This window comes from Oncorhynchus nerka, linkage group LG13, assembly GCF_034236695.1.
Source record: "Oncorhynchus nerka isolate Pitt River linkage group LG13, Oner_Uvic_2.0, whole genome shotgun sequence".
Taxonomy (NCBI): domain Eukaryota; kingdom Metazoa; phylum Chordata; class Actinopteri; order Salmoniformes; family Salmonidae; genus Oncorhynchus; species Oncorhynchus nerka.
In genome coordinates this window covers 62,290,540-62,303,982 of record NC_088408.1, presented here as the reverse complement: position 1 = coordinate 62,303,982, position 13,443 = coordinate 62,290,540, and the positions used below count along the sequence as shown (strand labels likewise).

Sequence of the window (13,443 nt, the reverse complement as noted above, 5' to 3'; positions counted from 1 at the left end):
TCACAACAGATTAAGTGTGTGCCCCCAGGCCACTACTCTACTGCCACATATCTACAACACAAAATCCACGTGTACCTGTGTGTATCGTGCGTATGTTATCATGTGTTTGTATGCATGTGTCTGTGCCTGTGCATTACACAACACACAGAACATTGTCAATCAACAGGGACCTTTTCCACAGTTAGGGGTGTCGGGTAAGGGTCAGGGATAGGGATAGGGTTAAGGGTTTGGTTAAGGTTAGGATTAAGGTAAGGATCCGTCTTTTTTTGCAGGTCAGCAATGCCATTATAGTATCTCCTCTTTTGCTACACCCCCAGTGGAGCAGGTAGCTATGTAAGCTCAACTTCCTGGGTTGTTCTGCGGCTCCCTTGACGCAATTTTGGCAGAGATCGCGTGTAAATCTTTTTTTGAATCCAAAACGATGGATTTCAACACTCACTTTGCACACTTGCTCAGTGTCACGGGATTAGTTACATGTTGTCAGTAAGTACATATCAGTACCATGAGCTGGACCAGCTCTTAGGGCCATGTAGGCTCGAAACCAACCAGTGGTTGAAACTACTGGCTCTGTCATTGCCTACTACTACACAGCTGAATCTCACTGACTTACAGACCATATTAACTGAAGACGACATGGGCGATGAAACTTGGGAAAGCATTCATTTACAATGGAAGAAGTGAAGTGGGCAGGGGGACTGTTGGGCAATGTGAGCACAGGCGAGGGACGTGAGCACTGGCGAGGGACGTGAGCACGGGCGAGGGACGTGAACAGGGCGTGACCAAAGTTGGGGAAAGCAGAACTTTATGCAAATACACTGTGACATTGCTGCGCTATTGACCAATCAAAGCTCACTATAGCTTCCAGACCCTACTGGATTGATTGGGGATACCTAGCAGTACCTAACATGCTTGCTAGCTTGCAAGCAGCCAAACGAGGGGAAAGCTAGTGTGGAGTGGTGAAATGCAAGTGCTGGTCAATACGTACTTTGAGTCTGCCATCTTGTGGCATGTACAGTAGTATAGTATGTGACTTAATGAATTTCATTAACACCTGGGGGGCCTCTGTTCCATGGTGTGCTATAAAATATTCATTAGTTTGTCAAATTACATTCATTTTTTGTTTTCTGGAATTAAATTGTTATGAAATGAAATATCAAAAGTTTGATGTTTAGATTAATCATGTTATTTTCTCTCTTCATGTTGGGCAGGCTAGATTGCAGTTTGTCAGACAGTCCATACATTTTTAGAGTGAGGAAATCCAAACACGAATTTACAATGATTGTGTATGTTTGGCCACTGCCAAATGTGTGCGGTCTGCAGCGGCTTGTACACAAAATGATGAGAGAATTAAGCTACCGTGGACCACACAGTTAGCACCTGATAGGCATATTGAGCACGCACAATAATGTCTCAACCTGTTAAAACAACGCAAAGAACAAGAAGAAAATGGAATGCTAGATCAAGCTCTATGAAGCTGTTCAATCGACCGCCCGCAGGTTTGCAGTCTATGCTAAAAACAGGATGATATGTCACTGCCTCTCATGGTACTTGGACCTGCCTAGTCCCTGTCTTCTCGCAGAGTGTATCCAGTCATCAGACCCTGAGGCAATTTGCTTAGCTGGAGGTCAAACTGCACTCATTAGACCAGTCTCCAACTTTAGAGAACTTCCACTCCTGGAATCCGGTGAGTAACATACAGTATCCTGGCTTGGGGCGCTCTGAGACTGCAATATGAGGCTGACGTTTGGGATATTCCCAAAGTATGGCTCCTGTATAACCTTCTCTGGAATCACCTTGGCTCTCTGTACCCTCACCCTGCTCCTAGTGGCTCTCAGCGGCTGAAAGCGAGAAGGCGGGAGCGGCCCCAAAAGGCACTCTGCCCTTCAGAGCCGACCCCGTTGCCAAGGTGGGTAACCTGTTCCAGATCCACCTGTCACTGACGTGTCTCCGTCTGCAGTACGGAGATGTCTTCCAAATGCATGTGGGCTCCCTTGTGGTGGTGGTGCTGCAGGGCTATGCCACCATTAAACAGGCGCTGGTACGGCATGGGGAGGCTTTTGCCAGACACCCTGACCTCTTCACCTTCTCCGCCGTGGGCCAATGGCACCAGCATGACCTTCAGTGAGTACGGCGCTGCTTGTGCGCTCCACAGGAAGCTGTGCAAGAACACCCTGCGCTCCTTCTTGCAGGCAGAGCCGCGGGACCCTGGCACCATCTGTCTGCTAAAGGAGCACGTGTGCCGAGTAGGCTGGTATGGTGGAGGTCATTTGGGAGCGCTCAGAGGGGAGCGAGGGGTTAGTTCTGGACCCTGTGGTCCCGCTGGTCACGTCGGTGGCAAATGTGGTGTGTGCCCTGTGTTTCGGGAAGAGGAATGACTACAATGACACAGAGTTCCTCACTATTGTGCACATCAACAACGAGGTGTTGCGGATCTTCGCTGCAGGAATCCTGGCCGACTTCTTTCCTATGTTCCGCTACCTGCCGAGCCCGTCTCTAGGGAAGATGGTCGAGCACATCAAGAGAATGTGGAACACAACATCGAGGAGCACCTGTAGACATTTGAAAAGGTATGGACCACACCTGGGTCATACAAATTAGAGCACGCCACAGAAATAGTTTAAAACAGAAAAAAAACACGAGTGCTTCATTTTGGGTCACTCCCTATAGTCACTCCCTGTTCCGGTCAGTTTTCTTCTGTTTGATGCCTAATCCCAAGCGGGGAATTTTTAAAATGTAAATATGCTTAAATCACACTTCATGAGTATATTTAAATTATCTAAATTGGACCCTTTTGAATACATTTAATGTCCAGTTTATTTATTTTTTTATTGGCATTTAAGTATATTATATAAATGTAAAGATATCTAAATTGGGACACTTTTTTGTACTTAAGTATATTTTTAGTATATTAGATAAAGAGCAAAACAAATATACGTTGAATACACCTTAAGGATATTTTATTTATATTTCTCATAAATTATAAATATACCAAAATGGTATTTGAATTAGAATTCCTGTATTTTCTTTACAAAAAACTGTATTTATAATTTACTTTTACAAATACACTGCTACTCATTAACCACATTAGCTATTGTAATTAGCCATGTAAAGGTTACCTTGATTGACCAAGGCATCTTCTCTCTGTGGCTGGAGCACACAACTGCTTTGTAACCCATTTGAGAACTGTGCACCATTCCCATTTCACACTTTAGTTGTTCGCATAATGGTAATAAATGAACATTTAAATAAAATGTGTAATGTGTTACATTTGAATGAGATAAATATGAGGAACAATATCATATTATAAATCTAAACTTCAACAGAAAAGGATGCTGGGGGATATGCACATTTCTGTGTTAATGCGTTTTTGAAAGTATACTTGAAATATATTTTGTGGACATTTAAGCTAAATATACTTTTTGAAAGTATACTTAAGTATATTTTTTTGTAATATGAAAAACTATACTCTCAGGAAGCATGTTCCTCCACTGTGCAATAAACAATCGTTATCATTGTCAACTTTGCACTTTTCTGAACAGAATTTCAGAAAGTACTTCAAAACTCATTATTGGCACTGAAACTACAGTGCCTTGTAAAAGTACTCATACCCCTTGGATTTATTCACATTTTGTTGTTACAAAGTGAGATTAAAATGGATTTGTAATTGTAATTGGTCATTTTTTGACAACAATCTACACAAAATGCTATCATGTCAAAGTGGAAGATTTATATTTATTTGTTTTCAAAAGATTGATAGAAATGAAATAACTAAAATATAGTCGTTGCATAAGTTTTCAGCTCCATGAGTCAATATGCTAGAAACACCGTTGGCAGCAATTACAGCGTCTTTTTGGGAAAGTCTCTGTCACGTTCTGACCTTAATTTCCTTTGTTTTGTATTTATTTAGTATGGTCAGGGCGTGAGTTGGGTGGGTTGTCTATGTTTGTTTTTCTAGGTTTTGGGAATTTCTATGTTTCGGCCTAGTATGGTTCTCAATCAGAGGCAGGTGTCATTAGTTGTCTCTGATTGAGAATCATACTTAGGTAGCCTGGGTTTCACTGTGTGTTTGTGGGTGATTGTTTCCGTGTCTGTGTTTGTTCGCCACACGGTACTGTTTCGGTTTTGTTCACGTTTATTGTTTTGTATTCATTGAGTGTTCAGTTCATGTTTTTAAATAAACAACCATGGACACTTACCACGCCGCATCTTGGTCCGATCCTTGCTACACCTCCTCTTCAGACGAAGAGGAGGAAAACCTTTACAGTCTCTAAGAGTTTTACACACCTGGATGATGAAACATTATCCCTTTATTCTTTTCCTAATGATTCAAGCTCTGTCAATATGTTGGTGTTCATGGCTATACATCAATTTTCAAATCTTACCATAGATTTTCATGCAAATTTAAGTCAAAACTGTAACTTGGCCACTCAGGAACAGTCTGTCTTCTTGGTAAGCAACTCCAGTGTAGATTTGGCCTTGTGTTTTAGGTTATTGTCCTGCTGAAAGGTGAATTCCTCTCCCAGTGTCTGAAGCAGGGTTTCCTCTAGAATTTCGCCTGTGCTTAACTCCATCCAGTTTCGTTTTATCCCAGAAAAAAAGCATACCCATACCATAATGCAGCCACCACTATGCTTGAAATAAGGAGGCGGTTACTCAGTGATGTGTTGTGTTGGATTTGCCCCAAACATATACAGTGCCTTGCGAAAGGATTCGGCCCCCTTGAACTTTGTGACCTTTTGCCACATTTCAGGCTTCAAACATAAAGATATAAAACTGTATTTTTTGTGAAGAATCAACAACAAGTGGGACACAATCATGAAGTGGAACGACATTTATTGGATATTTCAAACTTTTTTAACAAATCAAAAACTGAAAAATTGGGCGTGCAAAATTATTCAGCCCCTTTACTTTCAGTGCAGCAAACTCTCCAGAAGTTCAGTGAGGATCACTGGATGATCCAATGTTGACCTAAATGACTAATGATAAATACAATCCACCTGTGTGTAATCAAGTCTCCGTATAAATGCACCTGCACTGTGATAGTCTCAGAGGTCCGTTAAAAGCGCAGAGAGCATCATGAAGAACAAGGAACACACCAGGCAGGTCCGAGATACTGTTGTGAAGAAGTTTAAAGCCGGATTTGGATACAAAAAGATTTCCCAAGCTTTAAACATCCCAAGGAGCACTGTGCAAGCGATAATATTGAAATGGAAGGAGTATCAGACCACTGCAAATCTACCAAGACCTGGCCGTCCCTCTAAACTTTCAGCTCATACAAGGAGAAGACTGATCAGAGATGCAGCCAAGAGGCCCATGATCACTCTGAATGAACTGCAGAGATCTACAGCTGAGGTGGGAGACTCTGTCCATAGGACAACAATCAGTCGTATATTGCACAAATCTGTCCTTTATGGAAGAGTGGCAAGAAGAAAGCCATTTCTTAAAGATATCTATAAAAAGTGTTGTTTAAAGTTTGCCACAAGCCACCTGGGAGACACACCAAACATGTGGAAGAAGGTGCTCTGGTCAGATGAAACCAAAATTGAACTTTTTGGCAACAATGCAAAACGTTATGTTTGGCGTAAAAGCAACACAGCTCATCACCCTGAACACAACATCCCCACTGTCAAACATGGTGGTGGCAGCATCATGGTTTGGGCCTGCTTTTCTTCAGCAGGGACAGGGAAGATGGTTAAAATTGATGGGAAGATGGATGGAGCCAAATACAGGACCATTCTGGAAGAAAACCTGATGGAGTCTGCAAAAGACCTGAGACTGGGACGGAGATTTGTCTTCCAACAAGACAATGATCCTAAACATAAAGCAAAATCTACAATGGAATGGTTCAAAAATAAACATATCCATGTGTTAGAATGGCCAAGTCAAAGTCCAGACCTGAATCCAATCGAGAATCGGTGGAAAGAACTGAAAACTGCTGTTCACAAATGCACTCCATCCAACCTCACTGAGCTCGAGCTGTTTTGCAAGGAGGAATGTGAAAAAATGTCAGTCTCTCGATGTGCAAAACTGATAGAGACATACCCCAAGCGACTTACAGCTGTAACCGCAGCAAAAGGTGGCTCTACAAAGTATTAACTTAAGGGGGCTGAATAATTTTGCACGCCCAATTATTCAGTTTTTGATTTGTTAAAAAAGTTTGAAAAATCCAATAAATGTCGTTCCACTTCATGATTGTGTCCAACTTGTTGTTGATTCTTCACAAAAAAATACAGTTTTATATCTTTATGTTTGAAGCCTGAAATGTGGCAAAAGGTCGCAAAGTTCAAGAGGGCCGAATACTTTCGCAAGGCACTGTAGCTTTGTATTTAGGCCCCAAAAGTTTTTTTTTGCAGTATTACTTTATCACAACAATGTTGTTGATCCATCCTCAGTTTTCTCCCAATAATTTAATGATAGTGAACTTAAAGCCTGAAAAACAATTAATTTAAAGTACACTTTTAATAAGTGTAGTAAAGGTAGATGATAGTATATTTATAGTATACTAAAAGACTGAAACAACTATCAATATAAAGTTAACTTTAATAAGTGTGTTGAAGTGTAAAGATATGAAATGTATAGTATACTTATGATATACTACAAAAATACCTCTCGTATTTAAAGTATATTATTTTAATATTTTGTATATTTAAGTATACTTGTTATATATTAAAATAAACTTTTTGGGGATGAACAGACCCTGAACACAGACAGTATGATATATCGCAATATTTATGTATGGTAACATATCCAACGGGATTTAGCCATTCTACTGTTACAGCTGGAGGCAGGGGTTGGAAAAGTTGATAGATATGCTATTGAAACTATGGGCTAGAGGTGTATAATCTATCATGTGTATACAGTGAAAAAAACTAATTGACGAGGATAGTTTTTGCAGACATCTCAACCTGGAGAGACATCTCAGCTTACATGTGTGACTTTGAGGCTGAACTTGGTAGATTAGTAAACCGTTAGATTAGATATGATCAGTGCTATCAGAGGCTGGTACAGAGGCACAGAAAACCAGTCAGCCATTGAGGGATTTTTTTCAGAGGGATAGATTTTGCTGGGGGGGATACACAGAGAGTAAAGGACTTAACGCAGGGGTAAAAGAAAGGAAGAGATGGGAGGGAGAGATAGTTTGAGGAGAGGTACATGTGGAAAAAGCAAGGTTACTTTTTGGAAAGCATATTTTTGCTTGTGATTTTGCCTCTTCGGGTTGTATATGTGAAAAATGGAAATAGTTGGAAGCTGAAATCGAAGCTACAGTATAAGAGACCTATACTCTAGGACAGGACAGACCAGACTAATATATAACGAACGAGGGTTTGTTCTTGTGCACAGTGTCTAAAACACCCGCGCATACTCTTTAATTAGGAATTATTAATCTGGTGGAAGCTCACATGTTTTCTGGAAGATTTCTCACTTACAGTCTCATTCTCACAATTTGAAGGTACATTTGATTAGTGGGTCGTGTGCCAAAGTTTTGAAAGGATTCCATTTGATTGTGAGTGTATATGGAAATGTAATGGATGTATATATGTAATATATAGGACCCGGATATAACCTGGCGTGGCAAGGTTAGGACTCGTCCTGTGCATTTCATCTGAATCTTAATAGCTGCAGGTATTAAGCAGAGTGTAAAGTAAAGTGTTTTAAGTAACGTTTTGATGATATGTGTGTTTCCAGGACTGTATCCGTGACATCACAGATGCTCTGGTTGCACTCTGTGAGGAGCGGCAGGCAGGAGGATGAGGACACAGCAGTGCTGTCCAACTCCCTCAAATCCAGATGAGTTCATTTTTTCTTCTGGAGGATCTCTATGCCTGGCAGGGATTGGTTAAAGAATGCCTTTGAACAGACCAGCACTGCGGAAATCTCGTTAAGTTGGCGCTCATCATACCATGGATACGAGGATGGTAATAAAGAGGATTGTAACTGATGTTACAGTTTTTAGTACACTTTTACATTTCAGGACTCGATAGCGTCATAGCTGGTTTGCAGTGGAGCCTCTTTTACCACATCAAGTTTCCTGACATCCAGGTTTGCAACACACCAGGAGATCCTCCTGTATAGGAACAACACCTCCTCACTCCCCCTGACTGAACAACACTCTTTCTAGAAAACTTGAATACCTTATGCCCTTATAGCGCTATATGGTCTTATTGTCTCCTCATACCTTGTCTCTTTGTACGTCTGCTTGGGTGTCTGCTTTACCTGCTACTTTACCTGCTAAGAATCATTCCTTTGTTTTATAAAAAATGGATGGGAGTTCAGCTGTTCTAGGAAGAGAGAGAGAGAGAGAGAGAGAGAGAGAGAGAGAGAGAGAGAGAGAGATTAAAATTGGCAAAAAACACACACATTTCTTCACACAGGGTCATGGGGTTAGACAGGGATGCAGCTTAAGCCCCACCCTCTTCAACATATATATCAACGAATTGGCGCGGGCACTAGAAAAGTCTGCAGCACCCGGCCTCCCCCTGCTAGAATCCGAAGTCAAATGTCTGCTGTTTGCTGATGATCTGGTGCTTCTGTCACCAACCAAGGAGGGCCTACAGCAGCACCTAGATCTTATGCACAGATTCTGTCAGACCTGGGCCTTGACAGTAAATCTCAGTAAGACCATAATAATGGTGTTCCAAAAAAGGTCCAGTCACCAGGACCACAAATACAAATTCCATCTAGACACTGTTGCCCTAGAGCACACAAAAAACTATACATACCTTGGCCTAAACATCAGTGCCACAGGTAACTTCCACAAAGCTGTGAACGATCTGAGAGACAAGGCAAGAAGGGCATTCTATGCCATCAAAAGAAACATAAATTTCAACATACCAATTAGGATTTGGCTAAAAATACTTGAATCAGTCATAGAGCCCATTGCCCTTTATGGTTGTGAGGTCTGGGGTCCGCTCACCAACCAAGACTTCACAAAATGGGACAAACACCAAATTGAGACTCTGCACGCAGAATTCTGCAAAAATATCCTCTGTGTACAACGTAAAACACCAAATAATGCATGCAGAGCAGAATTAGGCCGATACCCACTAATTATCAAAATCCAGAAAAGAGCCATTAAATTCTACAACCACCTAAAAGGAAGCGATTCACAAACCTTCCATAACAAAGCCATCACCTACAGAGAGATGAACCTGGAGAAGAGTCCCTAAGCAAGCTGGTCCTGGGGCTCTGTTCACAAACACAAACACACCCTACAGAGCCCCAGGACAACAGCACAATTAGACCCAACCAAATCATGAGAAAACAAAAAGATAATTACTTAACACATTGGAAAGAATTAACAAAAAAACAGAGCAAACTAGAATGCTATTTGGCCCTAAACAGAGAGTACACAGCGGCAGAATACCTGACCACTGTGACTGACCCAAAATTAAGGAAAGCTTTGACTATGTACAGACTCAGTGAGCATAGCCTTGCTATTGAGAAAGGCCGCCGTAGGCAGACATGGCTCTCAAGAGAAGACAGGCTATGTGCTCACTGCCCACAAAATGAGGTGGAAACTGAGCTGCACTTCCTAACCTCCTGCCCAATGTATGACCATATTAGAGATACATATTTCCCCCAGATCACACAGATCCACAAAGAATTCGAAAACAAATCCAATTTTGAAAAACTCCCATATCTACTGGGTGAAATTCCACAGTGTGCCATCACAGCAGCAAGATTTGTGACCTGTTGCCACGAGAAAAGGGCAACCAGTGAAGAACAAACACCATTGTAAATACAACCCATATTTATGCTTATTTATTTTATCTTGTGTCCTTTAACTATTTGTACATTGTATATATATATATATATATATATAATATGACATTTGTAATGTCTTTACTGTTTTGAAACTTCTGTATGTGTAATGTTTACTGTTCATTTTTGTTGTTTTTCACCTTATATATTCACTTTGTATGTTGTCTACCTCACTTGCTTTGGCAATGTTAACACATGTTTCCCATGCCAATAAAGCCCTTGAATTGAATTGAATTGAGAGAGAGAGAGAGAGAGAGAGAGAGAGAGAGAGAGAGAGATTTTGGATATTTGGACAGTCTACTCAGACAGACACAAAGGGGATCACACACAGGGGTATTGCACCGTACGTGAATCACAATCACACAAATCATCCCTTTATTTGAAGATGGGAACTCCAGAATAGATGGCAATAATCCAACAGTCTTTCTTTCTTCTTGGGTCTCACTTTTTCTGATCGACTTGGCAATGTATCTGATCCTTTTCTCTGCATTTTCACTTTCAGGTACAGTATCTTGTTGTCTTCACCCGAGACATTTAGTATGTTGCCTTTGTATGGTTTAGGCGACCACATTGGCCCTGCCAGACTCCCACGGTTTGTGGACAAGACCAAGATGCCTTTTACCCGACGCCTTCATATACAAGGTGTTCCATCACGTATCCTGCGTCCTCTTCACCATACCACACGGGTGAGGCTCTGATAACACTCACAGTAACAACTTGTAATGTATATTTCTGCATGGTGCCTGTCTGCAAGTATGTGCAGATCAAAGTGTTAGCTCTGGGAATGGAATGTTCACTCAGTTGGTCTCTTTTGTCCTCCTTTTCCTCCCTTTAGTACCACAGAAAATGTCACACTCAATGCATACTTCATTCCTAAGGACACTTGTCTTCGTCAATCCGTATCAAGTTGATCATGACACGTGAGTGTTATCTGTATGCGTCTCACTTGCAGCGATGAGACAAGACTGTAACTACCAATTGATACCAAGAAATTGGGGAGAAAAAGGAGTAAATAAAAATATAAGAAATGCGAATTTCTGTTTCCAAGTTGCAAAACATTTTCCATTGTGTGCCCTAATGAACACAACTCTCTTATGGTGGTCATCACTGGTTGGTTGTCGTTTTACTCCAACTGGTTTTGACCGTCAGTGGCAGTGGCGTCATTATCCCTGTAATGCAAAGCTGTCAGAGTCAAGACAGAGTTGAGCCAATACACAGTGAGTAGCCATACACAGTAAGTAGCCATATCCAAGGATTTGTCCAGATTTACCTAGAAGCATGTTATGTGCTATTTTAGTGGTTTAAGATCAGCCTATTCTATATATAACTTTAAGTACTTTCATGATATCTGAATACAATGAAAGAATATCTATGCATTCCAAGATTTGGAAAAGAGTATTGTACAGGGTCATCCCCAGTATTATTTTCACTATTAGGGATGGTGATTGGTCCTTCTACCTTCATCAAGTGGAATGAGTTTAGAAATGCCTTTTATTTAAACCCCTATCTGGTTATTAATCACAACTAAATGCTTAGGAAGACGGGGAGTGTTGTTTTAGATAAGAGCCTTAGGCACCACGCAGCGTTCACTCAGGGTTCATTCCTACCCGTCTCACTCTTCCCCTCCTCTTCATCTGTAACTCCGGGGTTTAAAGAGATCTCTCTATCTCCCTTTCTCTCCCCAATCCCCATCTGAAGTAGTTTCCGGAGCTACTCATAGATAGAGTAGAATCGCCTTTTTACCAAATGCTCTCCCGTCTCTCCAACAGACCGATTAGACACAGTCTTTGGATCTATCAGACTTATTCCAGGGAGGTTAAGAGGACAGAAGACACACGTCTGAGAAATTAAAATTTGGATCATGTGATGTTCTATTTTAATATATATATATATTTTAGATAAAACTAGAACTGAAAAGCCATGACAATACGTTTGAATAAGATGAGTATCTGATTTCCAGTATATGTTTAGAGAATAATTCACGGATGTCACAGCAGTGAAGCCATTTTGGGGCTCACGAGTGGCGCAGTGGCACTGCAGCTCAGTGCAAGAGGCATCACTACAGTTCCTGGTTTACCAAAACAAGTGGCAGGGTGGCCGTTTTGTTGTTTTTCAAAACCCAGACTGTAGCTTTAATACAGCTGTATCATCTATAAATAATATTCTTCAAGAAACAACTCAAAGTTGAACTGGTTTCATGTTCAGGCTCCATGCTATCTTCTCCATGATAAATCCTGTTAAATGTTAAAGCCATAGGATAATTAATTTGCCTCTGTGCTGTCATAGGAGACTCCAAATATGTCTGTTACAGCAGAGAGATCGTTTGGGCGGGTGAAATAAGGGTTGTTAATCAGCAAAATAGCTGCCATACTCTCCAGGGAACGCGACCCCCCTACGCTCACCCAATTTCTCTGCCTGTTCCCTCTGCTCTCTGATCAACCCATTTGTCTCTCACTTAGTTCTAGTCAGCAGAGCTCATAGTATCTATTAAACTCTGGAGTTATTAAGAATAACAAACTAGGGTGAGCATGTGTAGAAGCAGCTCTGATCTGATTGGGCCAATACAGCAGGAAGGCACAAAGCGAATCAGAAGGCTAATGCGGCAGAAAACACTTGAGGGGTACAGTGTGGTTAAAAAAAATACTGAGCCATTAGGATCGCCCCATTGAAGAAAAAGGGAGGTCTACAGATGTCGGATCTAAATTTGACCCATTTCACCACCGGAGGAAAATTATCCTTTAGCAGAAGGATTTTAATAAATATTTCATATTTAGAATCGCCGCCAGGGGGCAGCTGAGTTAAGCTATAGACCTTTTTGGGAAGGTCAAAAATAACAAACTAATTTAGAATGCATGGCCCCACTCTACCTCCGGCTAGCTAGCTGCCAAGTGCATGTTACAAGCAGCAAAGTACAATTTGTTTTCACAGGGCCGTAGGGAAAAAATGTACTCCGAAGCCACATTTTTATATTTATCTGCTTATAAATTCCAAAATTTGACAGGCTATTTTAGTCATCTTGTCTAGTCAAATATGCCTACACTAGGCCTGCAGCTTCTCTTCCCTCATAACTTCTTGATAGAGGAATTCTAAATTCCTTTTATTCTTTAATTGCCAAAATCAATTAGCACTAATTTCTAATTCATTAATGAATTATAAGTTCATTAATTATGCATGAAGTAGAATGAGACCAGTCTTAAAAGCCAAAGGTAACAGCGTTTATTACGAGAGAGTACTGACCCAAAATACAAAGAACATGACATTTTAAAGAAAGTGAACATAAAATGACGTCATCAGTTTCACACCCTCTCCCAGCCTTACAATGGCTTAGTATTCAGTCTTGGAGATAGTTTCACTCCCCTCATAAATCTACATTCCAACCTGTCTAAAGGATATACTTCTCTCCCCTAATGGAATCCAACCAAAACATTCTTATCTGTTTGAAAAACGATCTTATCCCTTTTTCTCAAACTTTCCCAGGAGACACAGACACAATTCATTTCTGCTTACATTTTCAGTAACAGTACAATTAAGAACCCATACTTTTCAAATCATAACATAAGTATTAGCATAGAAGGGTTCTAATCATTAATGTATACATAATTGATCATCTAAACTATATTTTCCTCTATCACTTCTTGACTTAGAAGACAAATGAATGATAATACTAGAATTAACGTGTCA

General features: G+C 40.8%; 1 pseudogene; it reads left to right on the top strand.

Moving 5' to 3' along the window:
• The first annotated feature begins 668 nt into the window (after positions 1-668).
• The window catches only part of LOC115140658 (cytochrome P450 1A1-like), a 30,352-nt pseudogene continuing 17,577 nt past the window's right edge, over positions 669-13,443 (top strand).